Consider the following 12,695-nt stretch of genomic DNA (forward strand, 5'->3'; position numbering starts at 1 on the left):
CAGCCTTCACACACTTAAGGCTCTGGGATTTCCTGACCTAGACATGGTTTCTGTGTAGGTAGTAACCCTTTATGTATTTCCCTTCCCTTGACTTTCTCAGGTTCTCCTTCAACTTGTGTTAGTGGCTTCTACCCAGAGAACCTTTGCAATTTCAACATATTTAAAGAGGTTATTGGCTCAACAATTTCTTTGCTTTTCCCATAGTTATATCACATAGCTTAATAATAAAAGGTTATTGAACTTCTGTGTTAATCCTGTCTGTCTCATAGCCTTACTGCTGTGATGACAGCATTGCCACTGCAAATTAGACTATCCACTGAAATGCCTTTCTTAATGGTATTTAAAGCTGTTCACAGTTCACTATTTAATAGTATGAAAAGCATTCACACTACCCAGCTTTAGGCATCTAATTAAGGTTTCTTACTTGCTACCTTGTCCTTAGACCTGCTTCATATTTAGGGAGAGAGATTCTGATTATGTAAAATCCTGAAGAATCTAAAAAGGAGTACACCAAGGTTAAAATTACTGTGCTTATAAAGAAAAATGATTTTATGGAAGCCTCAAGAGATCAAAAGCTTGTATCGATAACTTATATTTACAGTCATTATATAAATAATACAGGGGAAAGAAAAAAAAATCATATAGCCTCACTACCTTCACTACAACATTCACAGATTAGGGAGGTAAGAAAAAACTTTATAGAGGGAATATGTTTTATTAAGACAACTAAAGAAGTTGACAAAACAGGGATCCTTTCAGACATAAGAAGCTTCCAGGGAAAATTTCATATACACTCGAGAGTTTGTTTGTTTTCTGGCTACATTAATTGGTCTGTTTATTAGCCTAGTTTTCACAGGGACACAATTTTTCCCTACAGAGTTGTACGATACTGCTTTCTATTTCCCAGTCCTTTTCTCTCTCACCCACCTGTTTTCTAATTACCATGCTCTGGTTAGTTAAGCTCATTCTTTTCAGCACAGTGAACCAAAACATGTCCCTGAGGCCCAGCCTTTCTCATGGGCTGGGCACTGAAAAAGGCCCTAAGTGTTTTGTAAGTTAAAAAAGGAATCTATTTTATAAGAAACTTCTGACGCTTATTAGTCCTTCTACAGCCAGAGATGATCTGGGTCTTGGCCTGAGACTAAGATAGGTGTCTTAACTCAGGGGAGTGAATCTCCCTCTGCTTCAAGGACCCTTGGAGTAGATAACTATCCTTAATGACTAAATTTTGATGAAACAAATCTTACCCCTTAAGAGCAGGCACCTGGATGCCAGGACCCTAGGGATCTGTAGTGATCCTATGTTTCCTGTTCCTTCATAAAAAGTTATGAAATTAACTGCCTATTTAGCCCAAACAGAATTAGATGACTAAGCCTGAACTGTAAAGTTTTATGGTAAGTGTTGAAAATTAATCCAGTAAGAAAACAAGTAATTTAACTTTAGATGAAATTGGTTATTTGATAAATAGAAGCTAAGAGTACTTGACAAAGCTGTCTAGTCCTTTTAGGCCGTATCAGTTTTATGATTACAGTTTTATGAGTACAGTTTTATGATCAGTGATCATATCGAAACAGACGAATTCAGTGCTGTTAAAACGATGTCCTTTAGGGGTAGTCATATACCAACATTCTGTTTTAATAGAAATAATAAGAAATACCTGTGCTAGCGAGGCTTATTGAGAAAAACAGCTGCATGGAATTGAAGGCAATGAATCCTCCTCAAAGGAGCATGGTGATTTCTAATTGTTGTTTAGATTCTCTTCTTAATTCACCTCTGATTAACCAATGAAATCAAACACCTACACAATGAGGGCCAGCCTTTATTCAAAATTTATAAAAGCTGTAATTTTGAAATTAAAAACCTGAAAGTTTGTCCATTACATCATCTTTTAGAAGTTTGCATCTGCTCGTCAGAGCTAATATTCATACAACTTTTTAAACAGAAGTAGTGTCTGTATGGCATTTTAAGCAGAATTTGAAACTCAAAAAAAAAACCTGCTTGAAAAAGCAGCTAAAGTCATGGATATATTACTTTAAATGATATTCCATTTTCAATTAATCTTGGGGGAGATTTAGGTGGCATTTCTTCCTGTGTTACTCATTCTCTTTCTCTAAATGCACAGTAATTTGTTTTTAGGGATGCTGAAGGATAATGCTTTTGTAGGACAGACCTGCTGATCAGGGACTTGTATTATTAAACCCAATTTTCAAAAGATAGGAACAGCTGGTGGTGATGAATAAAGAGTGAATTTAATACCAAGTGTTCAGTCATACTTGCTTTCAAACTAGTATGTCTTTCTCATCTTGCATGAGATTTTTCCTCAAAAGACATATTTCATTAATAACTTCTGATAGATTCTGATAGTCACATTCTTTTTTTTACTAAAAGGAAGCTATATACTGACTGCTATTGCTATCATTGTTAAGACAGGAAGACCTCAAGAAGTTAAAGACATATTTGTATAAAAACACTGAACTTATCAGGCACTTTCTGAGACTTTTGTCTTTAAAACTGAAGAACAGAACTCTACACTTCAGATGACTTCTCAGTGAAGCATGGTTGTCACAAGTTTTATACTCCTTTGGAAGCCTAAGTTAATTTTCCTGCTATTCTATGGCTGAATTACCACCTGAGTCAGGAAAGAAATTATTTCTAGGATGGAAATACAGCTGAAGTTGTTGATAATCAAGATGTTCAGCTGTTTTGCTATGGCCGGCAGCCAAGGACTCAAAGACCTCTGCAGAAAAAAAAAGTTAGCAAACTTGCATAACTAGAGATAAGAAAGAAAAACGTTTCCAAAGGCCTTATAATACGCCAAGATTTTACAATTTCTACAGAATATACTGCCTAGAATTTCCTTGCATAGACTGTCAAGCTTTTTGCAGGGTGGAGGCCAGAACTAGTTTGTTTAGGAGATATTCACACAATTTACTTTCAAGCACCTTCTCTGAATGGCTTTTGGAAAGAATTTTTTAAGTAGGGAGCCTAGTGATGCTGTCATCAACAATCCAATTCAAGACCTGAAGTAGGTTACATATACATACATAGAATCATAGAATCATAGAATAGTTACGGTTGGAAAGGACCTTAACATCATCTAGTTCCAGCCCCCCTGCCATGGGCAGGGACACCTCACACTAAACCATGGAACCCAAGGCTCTGTCCAACCTGGCCTTGAGCACTGCCAGGGATGGAGCATTCACAACCTCCCTGGGCAACCCATTCCAGTGCCTCACCACCCTAACAGGAAAGAATTTCTTCTTTATATCCAGTCTAAACTTCCCCTGTTTAAGTCTGAGTCCGTTACCCCTTGTCCTGTCACTACAGTCCCTAATGAAGAGTCCCTCCCCAGCACCCCTATAGCCCCCCTTCAGATACTGGAAGGCTGCTATGAGGTCTCCACGCAGCCTTCTCTTCTCCAGGCTGAACAGACCCAACTTTCTCAGCCTGTCTTCATACAGGAGGTGCTCCAGTCTCCTGATCATCCTCGTGGCCCTCCTCTGGACTTGTTCCAACAGTTCCATTTCCTTTTTCTGTTGAGGACACCAGAACTGCACACAATACTCCAGGTAAGGTCTCACGAGAGCAGAGTAGAGGGGCAGGATCACCTCCTTTGACCTGCTGGTCACTCTCCTTTTGATGCAACCCAGGATACGGTTGGCTTTCTGGGCTGCGAGCGCACACTGGAGCCGGCTCATGTTCATTTTCTCATCAACCAACACCCCCAAGTCCTTCTCCTCAGGGCTGCTCAGAATCTCTTCTCTGCCCAACCTGTAGCTGTATCTGGGATTGCTCTGGCCCAGGTGTAGGACCTTGCACTTGCCATGGTTAAACTTCATAAGGTTGGCATCAGCCCACCTCACAAGCATGTCAAGGTCCCTCTGGATGGCATTCCTTCCCTCCAGAGTATCAACTGAACCATACAGCTTGCTGTCATCATAAACTTGCTGATAGGACCCTGTAAATTCAGGCTGGCATGCAGGCCCTGCTATAAAACATATAATAGCAAGAAATACATCTGGCCTGGAGCAAAAATCCTGATTTTGTGCAAGAGAGGAAATGTAGACATCTCTTGCTACGTTTAGGATTTTTCAAGTCCTTTTTTTATTTGTATTGCATAATATTATTAAAATAAAATATAAAGCAACTTGATGAAGTATCTGAACAGAAAGACATGAAAGTTCTCATTAGATCAAAGTACTTTAGTTTTTCAAAATACAGTATTGACATTCTGGTGAAATGCTTTAGTATCCATAAGTCTGTATATTCTGTCAGAAGTGATAGAAAATTTCTAAACAGCTGTTGAGAAAAGTTACTAGCACATATAATTTTTACTGAACCACAGAACACACCATAATTCATTAAAAAGTGTCAGTCATTTTTTATTGGTAAGTTAACTCAGATAGTGTTATAATTAAGTGAACAGCAAATACCAGGGGCTTGATATGTACCTAACTCTGCTGCCTCTGAACAGAAGGCCACTTTATGCTGAAAGCAATTAGGACAGGACTTTCCCTTGGGTATATTATTCTATAAATGGATCTTTCAGGTTTTCTTAAATCATAATATCAGCCTTTTATGTGTAATACCACACTGGGTTAGGTGGGCTATTGCTTTGCATCAGTTTGTCCCTACCGCAAATCAAAAAATGCATTATGTGCATTGCTTTTATTATACTTTGTATACTCGGAAAATATGGAAGACCTAATAATTTCACTTTCATTAATGAAATCCTCTTACACCAGACATTAGAGAAACGGAAACAAAACCTGCTTATCTTAGCAACTCTTCCTGTAGAATTTTTCAATGGTGTCACCAGTCCTACATTTTCATATATTTAGTGAGATAAACCCACACATACGAATTTTAACGTAAAATAAGATTCTTCAAAGAACAGAAATAAAATCCTTGTCGATCTTATCTGAGAGTCATCTAAAATAAGTTGTAGGAGGTTAGGTATTTATTGTCTTCATGACTTGCAGTCAAACCTACTGATGTGATTTTTTTCACAATCTTATGATTTTAATATTTATCCTATTTTTTTTAAACAGTTTCTAGTGTGCTCCTTGGTTTTGCCTGATAGAGAATAGTACACTACAGTGCAAATAGGACAGTCCTATGGTATTTGTGTATTTTAGTGGTATATTCATACAATTCCAGATTTTGGACAGTTCAACTCACAAGTAAGGTCTTAAAAATTATATACATTTTAGCAGAGAAAAATGGAGGAAGTCCCAGGAAAGATTTCCCACAAGAGCCATGGGGGCTGAAGCCCTCACCCCCATGAGCATTGCTTACTGCAGCATGTGTTGCAGATCATGTGAATTAGGAGTGGCTGCAGGACTGTGCAAGCTCTCCTCAAGAACCTCACAGCTGCCTAAATATAGCTTGCCTACTCTTAGTGACATGAAAGCATTAGCTTTTAGTTGTTGGGTTTTTTTAAATAGAGCATATAATGTTCTATTAAAATGTGCTTTTTAATGTGCTTTTTAAGAAATATTTTTCTCCATCCATTTCAGCTCAAACTTCTATATAATGTTTCTATTCAATGATTTCAAACAGATGAAAATGTGTTAGTAGAAAAAAACCTTTATGTTTAATGGCAGGGGGTAAGAAAATGAGAGGGTGGAAATCAATCTTTCCTGAAAACATAATACAGCAATAAAGGATACCCACTTTTGAACACTGTTGGCTGCTTTATAATTTTTTTCTCAGTTCAAACAAAGCTGTATTCAAAACAAGGATAAACATATCAATGCTAATTTTATATAAGACTCTTCCTTGTATAGTAATTTCACCTATTCTATTCATATAGCAAAGAGCAGGATTTCTTTGATCTCTTCCTGCCATCTATGTTTTGCCATTTAGGCTTCTACTTAATGCCTTTTGTTCTGGTATATATTTGCTAATAGTGATAGATCATTCTGTTTAAAATCTATATAACTGTCTATATTTCTGCCAGATGTCAGCTACTGTTCTTTCCTGTTAAAGTTCTCAGGAATATATCACAGTAAATAACTCAGTACCAAACAACAAAAAAAAGGATGATGTCTTGGGTTCCCATGTGAAAATCTCAGCCTGAATGGGCAATATTTAAGCTTCACTTGTAATTATGTACTAAAGAAATAACAAAAGGAAGGTGACTTCCATGGATTAGGATTTCTCCCAGGATAGTAACACTGGTATCAGTAGGTAGATTGCTTTTTTATATTCAGGATCATGAGATGTAGTCCACATTCCTGTTATTGCTGGCTGGAATGAGGGATAATACTTCCATGACTGGCTTGGTTACTTACTTATTAATTAAGTAAGTAACCTTACTTACTTACTTACTTAGTCATCCCAGGAGGAAGTGACTGATGCTGGAGGGAAGGAATGCCATCCAGAGGGACCTTGACATGCTCATGAGGTGGGCTGATGCCAACCTTATGAAGTTTAACCATGCCAAGTGCAAGGTCCTACACCTGGGTCAGAGCAATCCCAGGCACAGCTACAGGTTGGGCAGAGAAGAGATTCAGAGCAGCCCTGCGGAGAAGGACTTGGGGATATTGGTTGATGAGAAAATGTCATGGCAGGGGGGTTGTAACTAGATGATCTTAAGGTCCTTTCCAACCCTAACTATTCTATGATTCTATGACAGTTGCTTTTCTGCCAAGAGTTTTCAGTCTTCTATGCTCAGTGCTACCTTAAGGGAGCAAATCTCTATTTTTGTCTTATGAAGCATAGGAAAGGCAATAAACTGCCTTTTTGTTGGGGTGAGACTAAGGGATGAATGACAAAATGGTATCTGTGACTTCATCAAAATCACAGATATCAGAGGAGCAGAGGAAATTTTCCAAATTAAACTGTCCTCTGCTTATTTAACCTATGTTCTCGCTTATCACACTACCATTCAGTTTTCAGATTTTATTAGAAAAAAAAAAGAAGGGGGGGGTGGGGGGTGGAAATAATCCCTTTTTCTATTACCTGTCCACCCAATAGTGGCCTGTTTCAGAGGGACAGTAATTCTGTGTATCATACCCACCACGGACATGGGACATGGGACCATCAAACATGGTGCATGTTCAACATTTGGCTAAAATTAAAATTAAATATGCTTTAAATATAAATCTCATGCAGCATGTTGTGGCCTGGTTTGCCAAGTGTTTGAGACTCTGTGTTTGCACCAGCTGTTTACTGACACCTAGTTGAAATTTTAAAGTGTTAAGTTGAACAGCCCCACATGACCTACCTGCCTAGAAGTCCTTCAGTGTTATATCATCAAGGGTCAGTTCAGCTGGGGACCTGTACTGTCAGAAAGTGAGCAGTTAGCCATGGCCTTATCTGTAAGACTCTCCCAGTTCCATGTGTCCTTTTCTTACCTCCCATGTTTAGCAATATTCAAATATGATGGTCTTTGGTATGTTGTGAAAATAGCTTTTTTTGAAGAGGTGTTAGAAGTTCAGGAAGTAGACAGAAGGAGTAAGTGGTCCATGGGGTGTGTTAGAGGCTGAGAGGTGTGCCGTTTCTTCTCCTCTTTTCAAAAAGCAAGGCAGTCCAAGCATCCTTCAAGAAAGACTGATTTTTCATTGGCCACCTCACACTCCACTGTGCAACCCTGGTCTTCATTTGAGTGGAGAGTGTGGATGACAGCTGACACTGGAATGGTACGTAACAACTTCATTTTCACTTCCTCATGGAAAGTTTGTGAATGCTGTTATTTTGTTACTATAGTTTCCACTATATCAACATCCTTGCACTTTTCTCAAGCGCTGAATTTCACTTTGCTTAAAAACACAAAGCAATCTGGTGACAGAAGCATTTAAGAACAGATTACGGAACCCTTTTACTTAGAAGTAGCCACCAAGTAGCCAGCAGGCAGAGAAGATGGTATTACTGCCTCAGATAATGCATAGTGGGATGAAGAGACGCCTGGAGGAATTTTGTGGCTTCAGATCATTATCTGCTAAGTCTCCTGAAAGCTCCTTAAAATTCCAAACCAAATTCTAATGGCAAACAACACACCTACTAAATCTCTCACCATACAGTTTTATACCCCTCATTCAGCCAGCTCCAGTCTTCAAGCAGAAGGAAAGGGGGTTTAACCTACAGTAAACTAGAGGAGAGCAGAAGCCACTCTGGGGAGAGGTAGATGACTCAGTATTTCAAACTTTCTGGAAAGGCTTTTATGCGCTTTGATAAATCTAGCTTTGGTGGACTTACACAGAGTTTGTTATCTGTGGCATGGCAGCAGAAGGGATATGTTCCTGCACCTCAGCCTTTCCAATTCATAACACCGTGCAGTACTCAGCTGTTTCAAATAAGATGCTGTAAGTTGGAGTTGCTGAAGAGTGAGTACATGCTCTAGGGAGAGTAATCTCTGGCAAACTGTTGTCGTATCTTAAATTGCTGCCAAGGTATCCACTAGAGCACCTCTGACAAGAGTCTTTAACAGAAGAATGATAATGCTTAATACAGCTGTTCAGATGTTTTTAAATTATGTTTTTAGTTGAGTATTCTTCTGGTTCTATAAGTGAAGTAAGGCATATTCCTCAAACCATTCTGTAACAGTACGCAAGAGGGAGCAGGTAAAGAGTTGTATCTGGTCTGAAAATATATTTTACAAATGAAATCCAATAGCTATGATTCAAAACATGTAAATCAGCTTTTATTTGACTTCTAGGAGGACAACAGACAAGGATGATAACATCAGGGAAGAGCCCATAGTACTTAGCCATTGAACTAAAGAATTTATGCAATGGAACCTATTTCCATTTACGTAAACTTCTTTATTAAGACATTTATAAAGTATCCTCTGAACAGCATTGTATCATTCCTTTTTTTACAAGAAGGTCAGCCCATTTGTCCTCCAGTTTGGTCATCTGAGTTTTTCTTCACTGTACTATTTCTAATCAGGTATTACAGCACATGTTCTGGAATACCTGTTGCTGGATATTATGAAAAATGTATTTCAGCTTGGAAAGGAAAATGATTTGATTTTGGACCACAACACTGAGAACTCTCTGCTTGTCAAATTAGACACAGACTAGATGTGTAGAGAATAAATCTCTGACTCTAGCCTATGACTCTGCTACCTGTACACCAAGAAAAGTACCTGTAGAGGGCAGGTAAAGGACTCAGATTTAATTTAAGGAAAGAAAAATTAGGCTAAACTTGATGCCTTTGAACATATCACTTACTGTAAACAAAAGGTTATTCTTTTCATGATATATTAGCATTAACTTTATATAGCTGCTACATACATGGAAAGAGTGTGTATTACAAAGGGCAGCTGGCAGAGCTTTTTAAAAGCCTTGTTAGCTCTGACTTGTAGGATTTGTGGATACACTTTCAGGTTATTTATTTTGGCCTGCTCTTAAGCTATATACTTTGATGTCCAAGTTCAAGTAAGTGTAAAAATTCATTCTGAGCTTTAGGTGGACTAACTCAATTTCACATCAGTCCCGATTTAATAAAAATCTCTTGATCATGCCAGAAATTGTCCTAGTTTTTCTCAAAACTCAGTGTAAATTGGGCCAGATTTTGTCATGCTCCACTAACTCTGCCATTATGGAAGTGCCTTACAGTAATGTAGCATAAGTTTGTTGTTAAAGGCAGGAGCAAAGAATTACTTTTAGACAAGTGGAATGCCATGAACAAAGTTCTTCTCTCTATTACTTCTGTATGAATACCATTAAGGTAACGGAATCGCATGCTTATAAAATGGGTAAAACATAGCTCTGTACTTTCACCTCCCTGGTGTGTTTAGCAACCTAAAAAGTAGTTCATAAGGTAAAGCTACCTCCCAGTCTGGTTCTTGAGTAAGTACCCAGCGGTACTTGTTCAAACCAGGAGAGGTCTCAGTGACCTTGGCAACTCAGGTAGGTAATGTATTTTTACAAAAGTGAATTTCTGTCACCTTTCTCCATCAGGAATAAGCTTTGACTCTTAAAAGGGGTGAAATTAAGCAGTGGTTGAGACGGATTTTCAGTCTTCTTGACTACTGAATTTTTCTTTATGTTTCTATTGAACTGGTCAAGACTTTTTCTGATTAAACATATTTTTGTGTTCCAACTGGACAGAGAAAGCATTTTAAAGGCATTTCAGCATTTCAGCCTAAAAAAGGGCTCAGAAAGGAATCTATCTTTTGACTAGTTTTGACTAGGCACGTGGACAATAAGCAATGTCCATGCCTCTTCCCCCGCAAGAAGGTTCATTTTGTCAGAGTTTTAGTTTGATTATAAGTTGGGTTTTTGTACAGACCAAACCCATCACCTAGGGGGCTATCACAATATTCAAGTTTTTTTCAGTATGAAGATCTAGTCACTTCATGTTTCTTTTTCAGATATCAGTTTTCCTGGTTTGGGTACCTCCTTCATAATACAACCATTATTTGGATTAAGTCTTTCCATCCAAGGCTTCTTGAACTACAAGGTTTCTGATCTGGGTTCATCTTCTGCATGTCAGGTACTGCTTCAAAGAAAGCAATTATAGGTGGTCTGGTTTATTCAAAACACCTGAGTCCAGGATCTACTATCTACCAGGTCAAGAAAGTACATTTGAATTAATGAAACTTTGAAAAACAAATTGTTGAGTTCCTTTTATTAAGGTTTTTAAGGTCTTTCAAGACATATTTTTGTTCCAATCAGCAACTGTGAGCTTTTGAAAACTTTTACAAAGTAATGATGTCTGAGATTTGGGAGCTGGGGCTTTAAAAATGCAACAAATATTGAAATTGGCGACACTCCTGAAATAGAAATGTCATTTAAATTGCCTTTAATCTCCTTCTGATAACTCAAAAATGTTAGCTAAAATTGTTTTCCTTGTACTTCTTGAATCTTTTTGCTGTTCCAGTTAATATTTTGTGATAATTATGAATTATAAAAGCAGTCTCCACATACCTCTTTGTTTTTCAATATTTGCTTATTTATATTGCTGAGTGGCTCTAAGGTATAAGGCCTATATAAACATAATAAAAGAGAGCCTCTGTCTTAAAGAACACAGAGTGTCAAGGCATGAGAGACAAGGCAAATAAGCAATTATGTTTTACACGGTTTATCATAGTTTTGGTACATCACCGGTAGTCACTGTTGGATGGCCACACTTCAGAGGCATTGGAACAGGGATGATGCCTCCCTCACCTCTGCCACTGCACTCCAGCTTCAGATTTCCAACCTATTATTTGTCTTAACGATAGCACCTTTCTGTCATTTTGCTGCAATCTTTAGAAATCTCTGTATTTACAAATTAAATTTATTTCTTAAATCGAAATAGTTCTCCATACCATTTCTCAAATTCAATGCAATCAATGAAATCTTAATGAAAATAACAATAAGCAGCTGTTGTCAAAAAAGTAACCAAAACCTACCAAAACTAAGCATTGCGACAAAATCTTCCTCTCCTTCTACATGCTGTTTGACTTGTGTTCTCTGATTTGCTCAGTTGTAACCTTCTCAGAAAAAGCTATTTCCCTTCCCCTTCATTGCACTGCTTTGAAAATAAGATCGACAGTGAAGAAACAATCCAGCAGTCTATCATAGTACTGCTGGATTTAATGGAAGAAGCAGATTGCTCAAAGTACGCAGCCTCCTCAGGAAGGCTGGGACCCTGCATGGTCTTACAGAAATGTTCAAATGTTTCCATATTTCTTTTTAATGAATCTCATACTCATGAAAAGAATTTGTTCCAGTTGCTCCAAAAGAGGCTCCAGAAAACAGGAAAATATGATAGTCCTATGGTTGAGGTAAAAAAAGAGTCAGGTTGGATTTATGTTCTTTTCTTTTTGCTGTTGACACTTCTTTTCCTATAGAAAAATAATTGTAAAATCCAATATACAGCTCTAAAGCTCCCACTTTTCCTGTAGATTGGATAAGCTTCTTGGTTGTTATTCCATAACTTAAGGGAGCGCAGTTGAGCAATCCCACCAGTTAATTGGGAATGAGTTCCTCTAAACTACTTGGCCCAAGATCCCAAAGCATGTGCACAAGTTTACTATTGTGAGTAATTGTATTTTTAGACAGCTTTTTGGAGCTGTTACTATTTTTGGTATCCTGCTTTCATTAAAGGCAGTGGGCCCTGGCTTTCACCCTTCATGTTTTAGATGGCCTAGTACAATAGTAAATTGTTTGGCTTTCATTTAACTATATAAGTATAAAATAGTAGCAACAAACCTGAAGTCTCTCTATGCCTGAAAGTCATAGCACCACTGGGATGTGGCCATTTATTTTTACACTAACTGACTTTAAGAGCTAGCAAAGAATATCAGAGAAGCATGAAAATCCTATAAAATTCCTAGGGGAACCAAGAAAGACACTAGCGCACTCTAAGGTACTTGAGCTGAACCAGTCAATAATTAGAATTAATGAGATCTAGGACAAATCTTAGCACTGATCCATCATCATGATTACTGGGTCTGGTCTGGATGCACCGTCTCCTTCATGGCTGTCCCACCACGTATCAGCTATTCTAAGGTAGTCTGTTTCACCATCAGTTATTTTTCAGAGATAACATCTCAAAGCTACCAAAAGTCAAATTGCCAGGTTTCCCCCAACCCCCTCTCTTCTCCAATGTATGTGAACAGCAGAGTAAGCACTTCAACCTCAGTAGGTAAAACAGCAAGGCAACAAGCACTCTACAAGGCAAGTGGTTCTCCTGCAGTTTGTCTATCTCATTTTCCAAGAAAAATGTAAAATGTCTTTATTTCATCACAGGACTGA

At 38.0% G+C, this 12,695-nt stretch overlaps 1 protein-coding gene across 1 annotated transcript in view; it reads right to left on the bottom strand.

The window, feature by feature from the left end:
• Positions 1-12,695, bottom strand: part of ATP6V1H (ATPase H+ transporting V1 subunit H) — a 286,404-nt gene that overhangs the window by 225,256 nt on the left and 48,453 nt on the right. The gene's annotated exons all lie outside the window — the stretch shown is intronic.

The sequence above is a fragment of the Pezoporus wallicus genome, unplaced genomic scaffold, assembly GCF_028554395.1.
Source record: "Pezoporus wallicus isolate ANWC-B61680 ecotype Strahan unplaced genomic scaffold, APGP_CSIRO_Pwel_v1 contig_227, whole genome shotgun sequence".
NCBI lineage: Eukaryota > Metazoa > Chordata > Aves > Psittaciformes > Psittacidae > Pezoporus > Pezoporus wallicus.